At 34.7% G+C, this 9,649-nt stretch overlaps 1 non-coding gene across 1 annotated transcript; it reads right to left on the reverse strand.

Annotated features, from left to right (window-relative positions):
- Window positions 1-3,575: 3,575 nt before the first annotated feature.
- Window positions 3,576-3,680, reverse strand: LOC122908052. Its single transcript, XR_006384855.1, has one exon. It is a non-coding gene; the product is annotated as a U6 spliceosomal RNA (small nuclear RNA).
- Window positions 3,681-9,649: the final 5,969 nt, after the last annotated feature.

The raw sequence follows: 9,649 nt of genomic DNA on the forward strand, positions 1-9,649 counted from the left end.
CTCACTCAGTCTACTAATGCAAATGTTAATCTCTTCCAGAAACACTTGTACAGACACACCCAGGACTAACTGGGCATCACTTAACCTAGTCAAGCTGACAGAAAATTAAGCATCACACAAGGTAATATCATCATGTTCCTACTACTACTCCCTTGCAATCCAAATGCTCACCCATTCACAGATTAACCTACTTTTGTGGAAAGAATGATTGATTCTCATTCCCTATTTTCCCTCTCATCTCACTTTCCAAAATTTCAGGCTCTTGGCTGATATGTGATTTTTTTTTCATATGTGGTTTATTAATTTTCCCCCATGGAGCCTTTTAGCAGATTTTTCTGGCACTCCTTTGTACTTTGGAGTCCATATCTAGCATCCTAGTGGAGTTGGCCTCTGTTAGAAGGGTGCAGAGCAGAAATAAAGTCATAGCATAATCAGGGTGCTTTAGTGCAGGAGGGTAGCTTATCCCTGGCCAGGACTGTGGTTTGGAAGAGAAAGTCCTAATATGAGACTATAGAAAAACAAAAACAAAAACAAAAAAGCAATTAAAATGAGAGAGAAGAAAAAGGGTATTGGGCTAATGAAAGTAGGCCCATTTTTGTCCAAAATATCTGGAGGTTGTGTTATTGGGACAAATACTAGACACAATTTTATGTCAACCAGCATGGAGTCCTATCATCATCAAGTATCTCTCCGTATAGACACATTCTTTTACTTGCTATTGGAGGACTTTAGAAAAGAATTCCAATGTTTATTTTCTAAATAAGAAAAGAGGATTAAAGTGAAAATTTCTGTGATCATTAACATGTTGAAGTTACGTTTGTTTTTTAAAACATAAATTACATCTGATTGAAGTTTTTTACACATCTTTATTAAGATATAATTAATAATCACACTACATACATTTAGAGTGAAGAGTCTATTTTTTCATTCCTTCTGCTATTTTCAGGCTTAGTTTGCTACTTTTTTTTTTTTTTTTTGGTTGCCTAAGGTAGAAGGTTAAGATACTGATTTGGTATTAGAGGGGCCAAAACATCACCTGTTTGGATTGAGAGTCAGAGGTTGTACAAAATTAGGAGACACCTCTGGATCCCCAAAATTCTACTAGCAAGAAGGACAATGAGAGATCTATTCAGTTCTGTCAGTGGCAAATCCTGTTCCCTCACCTCTGTCCTTAAGGTCAGCCAAGAAAGAATTCAGAGACAAATTCTTAAGTAAACAAGCATTTATAGCAGTTAAAGCAAGAGTACACCCTGGACTTGGGGATAGCAGGCAGGTACAGAGGTGACAACAACATGAGGACCAGGGTCATCTTTTCTTCTCATGTTTGACTAAGTTATGAGTCATAGCCAAGTCAGTCTCTGGCTAAGGTTCCCTCCAATCATCTAAGAGACTCTTCCCATTGGCTGGTACAGGGAGTTTCTGGCCCTATATGGTGCTTGTTGGAACTGACACGGCAGCTGTCCTCTACAACAGGGGTCAAACCTCAATGTAAATGTATTACAATGAAGCTATAGATCACTATAGGCAACGGTCATATGGGAGATTGCCTGTGTGTTCCCCAAAGTCTCCCCAGCTGTTTGAAACTTCTTAACAGTCATAAAACACCAGTTCCCTGCTCATGTCTCACTAATTGCCTACTCTATCATTGCAGATGCATGGTATGTTTCATAAAAAAGGAAAGTAAAGGAACATGACCAAGAGGATGGTACCAAAAACAATGAAGTCACAATTGAAATTCATAGAAAATTATTCCCTGGCCTGAGTCCTACTCAAAGAACTGCCAGTATTTGTATGATTGGATGTTACAATTTCTGTGAATTAGTTCCTCCTTTGTCTTCCCAATTTTTTCTTTCTTTTGAACTAGAATACCTGTAGCAGCCATCCAATGCTTATTCCAATATTATATGTTGAGTGTTTGTTGGGGAAATGGGGGCAGGTTACTTATCTCTCTACTTTCTCAGATCCACAGATTTGGAGAAGTCACACTTGAGGTGGTGTACTTGAGGAAAGACATTCATGTTGCTTTATTTGTATCTGGACATGATTTAGAGGTTGAGCCTATGGACTTTGAACTGAGTTCATAAGGATGAAACTCAAGGTAATTTGGAGGGGATAGAGTACATTCTGCATAGTTGAAAGATATAACTTATTGATTACTTGAGAGAAGACTCTGGTTGACAGGTTCTAGGATGACCCCCAATGAACTTTGGCTCTTGGTTCATGCTCTGATGTAATTTCCTTCACTAATTGTGGACTGTAGACTTTTTTTTTTTTGTACAAAATATGGAAGAAGTAACAGGATGTTTGGTATTAGGTTTTAAAAAAAATGCCTTCCATCTTGGAAAATATTTCTTGTTTCTCTCTTGCTCTAGCTTTAGTTGTCTCTATCTCTTACTTTGCTTTGGTGAAAGAAAGGTTGTCACAGTGTCTGTATTCCTGTGGAACTGACCACATGGTAAGGACCTGCTGTCTTAAGCCAGTAGCATCTGAGTGTGCTTAGAAGCAATTCCTCCTCGACATGAGTCTGAAATGACTGCAGTCTCAGATAACATCTTGATTGCAGCTTTGTGAAATACCCTCAGTTAAATTTATCCAAATTGTTCCTGAATTGTTCCCAAATTCCTGCCCTCCAGAAACTATAAGATAATAGGTGGTCTGTGCTTTTAGCTGCTAAATATTGGGCTTATTTGTTACACAGCAATGAATAATGAATACATTGGGTGATGAAATGTCTTACTAAACCTCAGCTAAGCCTTCTGTAAATCCCTTTAAATAACAAAAGATGAGAGAAAAATGGCATGTTATGGGTCCTAGAAATTATGATTCTATTTAACTGTAATGCATTTCTTTTGCTAAAACATAGAATGTAGGCATATTTATTACTCATGACACACATACTAAAGCAATATTTTTATTTGTAAATACTACAACAAATTTCCAACATGTCATCTAAGAGTCTGTTCAGTGTTGATAAACCTGTTCTTCAGTTGTCCCAGAGGGGATTTTAGAAAAAGAAAAGATTTAAGCATAAATAAATTGCTTAATAATAATATATATTACTTAATCATACACACACACTATATATGTATCTCAATATATATACTTTAAGACACCAAAATCATAAGATAATCAAACTCTCAGCCTGAATTCATTGGTCATCTGAGAGACTGAATTTCATTGTTATGTCTTTAAATTTAGAATATTGTGTATTCCATTGTGAAGTTACACATAAAAAATGGATCAATTATATCAATTATATTTTATTTTTTTAAAGATTTTATTTATTTATTTGACAGATAGATCACAAGTAGGCAGAGAGAGGAGGGGAAGCAGGCTCCCTGCTGAGCAGGGAGCCCTATGTGGGGTTCGATCCCAGGACCCTGGGATCATGACCGGAGCCAAAGGCAGAGGCTTACCCCACTGAGCCACCCAGGCACCCCTCAATGATATTTTAAAATCATTGTTGCCTTGGCTACAGAATAAAAACCAAAATAAAATATGTCACCCCAAATCTAATTAAATTAATGTAAAAGTTAAATTGACATTTCATAAGGTTTTTTTGTTTTGTTTTGTTTTTAAATATGAAACACTTCATGAATTTGGGTCATCCTCATGCAAGGGCCCTGCAAATCTTCTATGTATAGTTCCAATTTTAGTGTATGTGCTGCTGCAACAAGCATGTTTATTTTTGTTCCAGTAGAATCTTTCTCCTTATAGCAAGTTGATAAAGAATATAATAAAATATATCATCACTAATTTGGAATTGAATTATATGTTGCTTGGGTTTTTATAGCTACAGTACTAAATGGGAGTATTAGCAATGTATGTATTATTTGTCTACTTGTTTATAACTTGTTTCTCCACTTTGCCTATTTTTTGTATGCCTGGAAATTAGGATATGGATATGTATATAACTTTTTTCTTTTTTTTTTCCTTTCTTTTTTTTTTTTTTTTGCCCTAGAACATATTCTTAAATCATTGTTTCTTGTTATAATGCACTGCTTCTTACTGATTATTTTTTTTTAACTGGGCAAGTTGGTTATATCAATAAATCATTGGGTTCAGATATAACATTAGTAGATAGATACAACTATAAATACAGATAGTGCCTTTTTAGTGCTAAATATAGAACTGTCAAGTAAATAAACAATATCCTTGAGGTCAAGAACCATAGAGTCAAGGAAATTAAACAATTAAGCAAACAATTATGGTTAAAGTGTGTTAGGGGACTAAGTTAAGTAGAAAGGATTTAACACTACTGATGATTATAAAATTTAATTGAGTTATGTAAAGAGGGGAAGCCAGGATATCTTCATAAATAGTGACCTAATGGTGAGATAAATGGGTTAGAGAGATTGACAAAGTCAAAGAATTATGAATAAAGATCTTGATTTTAGCATAAATTTGTTATGGAAATTTTGTGTCTTGAAGAGTTACCAAAGTAAGGAAAAGCTTCTCATTTATGAAAGAGGGCTTCATTGCCATGCTAATACTTGTAGGGAGATATAGGGAGGTGTCTCTTGTGCTAAGAGAAGGGGAGTGTGTATTTGTTTATCGTTCTAGGAAAAAACAAAGATGATACCACTTAGTCATATCTCCACCAACTTGTAATAGTGGAAATAGAATGTGTGGCCATGACACCATGTGATTTATGTATTTACTACCATGATTCTAGAACTAAATTCCCTTAATTTTAAAAAAGGTATTCCACTATGTCCACCATTCCTCTATGCTTTTGCTTTTACCAAAAATCTTGAATGCCTGTTTTTTTTTTCCTTTTTGTCAAATGGACTCCTAGTTTCATTTCAGTGTTCTAAATTGCATACTCCCATGCTCCATCTTCCTTCTCAAACTTACATTATACCTTCTAGAGCTCTTGATCTGTGACTACCTCGCTCTCATTAACTTATACTTCATCTTAGACAAAAGGCAGAGAAGCGATTAGCTCTCATTAACTTAGAAGAAAGTGGACAATCGGTTCAATTCTTGTCTGGCCTATTTCTGCTTCTCTAATGTTACTTTACTCTTCCCAGCTCACTATGTTCTAGCATCATTGGTTCTCTGATTGACTCTACATCATGCTATCTTCTTTACTTTCTTTATTTCATGTGTTTTGCATTTGATTTCCATAATGTCTAAAAACCTATCTTCTGGTTCTTTGGTGATCAACTCCCTCCATTCCTTTGGGTCATAATTTAGGTTATCTCTAAAGGAAGTCATTCCTTACCTCCTGTCACCTTGATTTGAAGCCTCTCACACTAATTATTAATTATCTATTGAATAACCTTTCTAATTCCTGTTTGACAGGCTTGATTTTGTAGTGTGTTCTGTGCATTGTTTATTGTTTGTAAGTCTCACTACATTATGAGAATATAAAACTTACAAAACATTTAATGCAATATTGCTTGCAATATACTATTAGCAAACATTTCTGTATTGTTCACTCTGTATGAAGTAGTAGACATTGAATAGTATAAGATAATCAGTTTATTTTCCAACAGTTAATCACCAAAAAAAAAAAGTAAAAATAATTTAATACATAGAAAGCAATATTTCTTAAGGCTCTGAGACAGCTAGCATATTCCTGAAACTTAGATTATTATAAATGAGTCATTTCCAGCAGGGGAACATTCTTATTTTTCTGAAAATTAAAGTCTTTTATTCATGATACCATTTTTTTTTAAGATTCTTAACATTATATAATTTTTTCTCCTTTTTCTACAAAGGCAAAGAAATGGGCACTATAAAAGGAACAATCATATGCTCTAATCCCTTATAATCACCTAAACAAGCTAATCATTAACATGTACCTTTTCAAACTCTGAATCTCCAAACCCACAAACTCTGAGGGAGAAAAAAATGAAGAAATTAGACCTACTTTCTGTAAATATTGCCATTTATGGAATATATATCATGGGCTACATTGCTAGGTGCTTTGTTCTATTCTCATTCTATGCCAATTAATTCTTGGCTTGAACTAACAATGTTGTGATTACTAATGATGATAAGAAAACACATAAAAGATAAAGAAAACGAGGCAAAATTATAAGAGGAAACTTAGTTTGAGAGGTTAGAAAGTTTCTTAAAGGTAATTATAAAAGTGTGTATGATGGTTAATATTTTGTGTCAATTTGATTGAGCCATGATGCCCAGACAGTTGGTGAAATGTTGTTCTGAACATTTCTGATGGTTCTGTGAGTATGGTTTGGGGTGATGTTAGCATTTAAATCCATTGGTTGTCTGTAAAACAATTGCCCTTGATGGTTTGGATGGGACTCATCTAGTCAGCTGAGGGTCTCACTAAAACAAAGACTGAGCTCCTCTGAGCAAGTGGAAATTCTACCCATTTGACCCTCAGACCAGGACTGTAACATCAGCTCTTCCCTGGGTTTCCAGTCTTTCAGGCTACCCTGCATATTTGGAGTTGCTAGCCTTCATAACCCTGTGGTCAGTTCCTTAAAATAAATCTCTTATATATACACATGGCATTGATTCTGTTTCTCTGGAGAACCCTGCATAATACAGAATGAAACAAGTATTATAACCCATAACTCTCTGATCCCAAAGCCAATACTCTTACCAAAATACACATTGTACCTTGCAAAATATAAACCTTAAAGAATGATTTGGTCAGACTTCAGAGTGCAGCATATTTTAGCTGATAGTTTAGTCAATTAAGTAGAAACCATGTTAAAAGATTAATGTTCTAAATTAATATAATGGAGGAATAACAACATAGGACAGTAGTTAAGAACACAGAATTGAGAACAGGAAGCTCAGTGTTCCAGTTCAGCTCTGCTGTCTAACTGGGAGAACTTGGGCAGGTTATTTAGCCTCCTTATAATGAAGCCTGTAGGAACCCACACAGGAGTCCTTGGATCTAGATCCCTTTAACTGTTTTGTTCATTCCTGCTTCCCTTATATGTTACTTGCTTCAAACTGCTGCAGTAGGGACTCTATTCAGAGGACTCCCATTTGCATGTAAAGCTGTTTTGACTATAGGTAGAGAGAGAGAGAGAAGATTTGCTTCGAAGCTTATAACTGCCTGGGGTACTGTTAGCCAAGGACTAACTGGTGCAGTAGGGTGAAAATTCAGCTCATTTGCCTTTAGGACAATATATAAGACCTAATTTATATTCTAGAACTTCTCTCTGGGATAAGGCCACACTTAGCTAGAAATTATACCTTACTAGGTTTTTTCGTTTTGTTTTGTTCTTGTTTTTGTTTTTTTACCTTCCCAACCTGCTTCCTCTATTTCCTTCTGGTTTCTCCTGGGAGCACTTTCTAGATAAATCATTTGCTTAATAATCTTCATCACAGTCTCCTTTGGGAGAAATTGAATAAAGACATCAAGTTTCTCATCTCTACAATTGGAATATAGTCTTTTTTAAAAAATTTATTTATTTACTTGACAGAGAGAGATCACAAGTAGGCAGAGAGGCAGGCAGAGAGAGAGAGAGAGGAGGAAGCAGGCTCCCCACTGAGCAGAGAGCCCAATGCAGGATTCCATCCCAGGACCCTGGGATCATGACCTGAGCCGAAGGCAGTGGCTTAACCCACTGAGCCACCAGGCGCCCCAGAATATAGTCTTTAAGTCAAAGGCTGTTGTGAGGGTTAAAGAAATAGTGCATACAAAATACTTATAACAATAACACATAACATGATAAATAGGCATTAGTATATAAATTAAAAAACGATGAAACAATATACGTTCAATAATATAAAATAATTTGTTAAATGCTTATTATATGGCATACACGTTCTATGCATCAGAAAACAAGTAATCAATTATCCTATAGTACTCTTATATATGTTCAATTTATATAGACAATTAAGCCAATATTAATAAATGCAATCCAATCAATATGATGACAATAGTACATACTAAATTCTAATGGTTTTCTAAAAAGTAATATAAAAAAATCATCTTGGACACAGAACTCAACCCAAGTAATCAAGGAGGAGATTTGTCAGAAAGGCTAAGTAGAGATTATACAATTCAAAAACTATGAAGGATGATGGTGACTGAAATAGAGACAACAATATATACAACTTTTGAAAGATTTGAAAGAGTTTTACAAGTCATTATTATTTGAATTGAGTGCAGATGTGTGTCTCTTGATATGTGTGTATAAGTGTATGTTAAAGTATGTGGTGGTATATGTGTTTATGTGTGTGTCTACTTGGGAACGTATTGTGTGTGAGAGAGTGAGAGAGAGGGTATATGTGTGTGTCTGTGTTGAAGTGTATTTGGGGAAGTAGGACTGGCATCAAGGCTGAAGAGATAGTAGCTGTGTTAGCATTCTATGCTATATTTCAAGAGTTTGTTCTTCATTTTAAAGGCAATGTCAAGTCAACAATGGATTTTAGTAGGAGAATAGAATGTTAGAATGATAAGTTTGGCAACTGTGTTAAGAATGGAAGTGAGGGCGGGGATGGTGAACAGGTTTCAACTCCCACGCCAACTCTGATCAATTGGTACTGGCTGCCTGGAGTATTTGTTGAGAAGGATTTTGAGGTCTTGTCCACACTAACTAGGAAAGAACTTCTTGATTGATTATGAATGTCCTCCATTTATTTCTTACGTTCTAACCCATTCTTTATGAATCTGGTCCCTACAGGGCATATCTGTTATAGATATCAGATGTAGATCAACTGATAGGATCATGAAGAATACAGATGGAAAACTTTTCTCTGAAAGCTTCTAACCTTGAAACTGCAATAACATTTTTATTTGTCTTAGGAAGAAGTATATAGGTTACCACAGGCATTAGCACATAGGTATACTAAAATTATTAATTTATTGATTTCAATTTGTAAACAGTATTTGCAAACAGAGCTCTGGTAATCTATATTTATAGTATCAGAATAAAAAGAAAACCAAAAACATAGTAAGAGGAAAGTTTTAGTACTAAAGATTATGAGAGATTATTGTGTTTGTGAACATATAGACTTTGCCAAAGCTTTATCCCCTTGTGCTTCAGTTAGACCAAATACCCTCCCATTATGTGTTTTACATATTACCCTACTGATTTAGATTTAATTGACTAAATGTTATAAAAGATTCCAGAGCCAGCTTTAAATAATAAATACTCCCTCATAGGGCAATGAATAAAGCATTTAGAACCAGACAAGCCTGAATTAGAATCCTGACTTTGTCATTATCAACATTTGGATCTAAGGCAAGTTTTCTTTGGTATGTCTCCTGTCTAAGCATATAATACTAACTTAATAAAGTTTTTAAAAATCTCAAATTCAATAACCTGTATGCATAAAAAATGTACTTGATAGAATAGTGTAATAACACCTGACAAGCTTTGAAAGCATAGTTCCTATGATACATTTTATTGATTGTTTAAAAAAAAGCCCAAATTAATTTTGAAATCAATTACATGTTAAGAAATGTTTAAAAACAGAAAACCTGTAAAATGCTAATTTATTTTTAGTCCACTATATACTAAAATGTTAGATATTGGGGTCACTAACTTAAAAATTCATGGTTCACCTAATAATAAGCTAATAGTACAAACAGATAGATGTGTGCCTCTCTCCATTAAACAAAGAGCAACTTGAGTAAGATTTCCTAAGAACTCCATAGAGAAAATCACATAGTGAATATTGAATATGAATTTAACTGTAAATGCTTTTT

The sequence above is a fragment of the Neovison vison genome, chromosome 5, assembly GCF_020171115.1.
Source record: "Neovison vison isolate M4711 chromosome 5, ASM_NN_V1, whole genome shotgun sequence".
Taxonomy (NCBI): Eukaryota; Metazoa; Chordata; class Mammalia; order Carnivora; family Mustelidae; genus Neogale; species Neogale vison.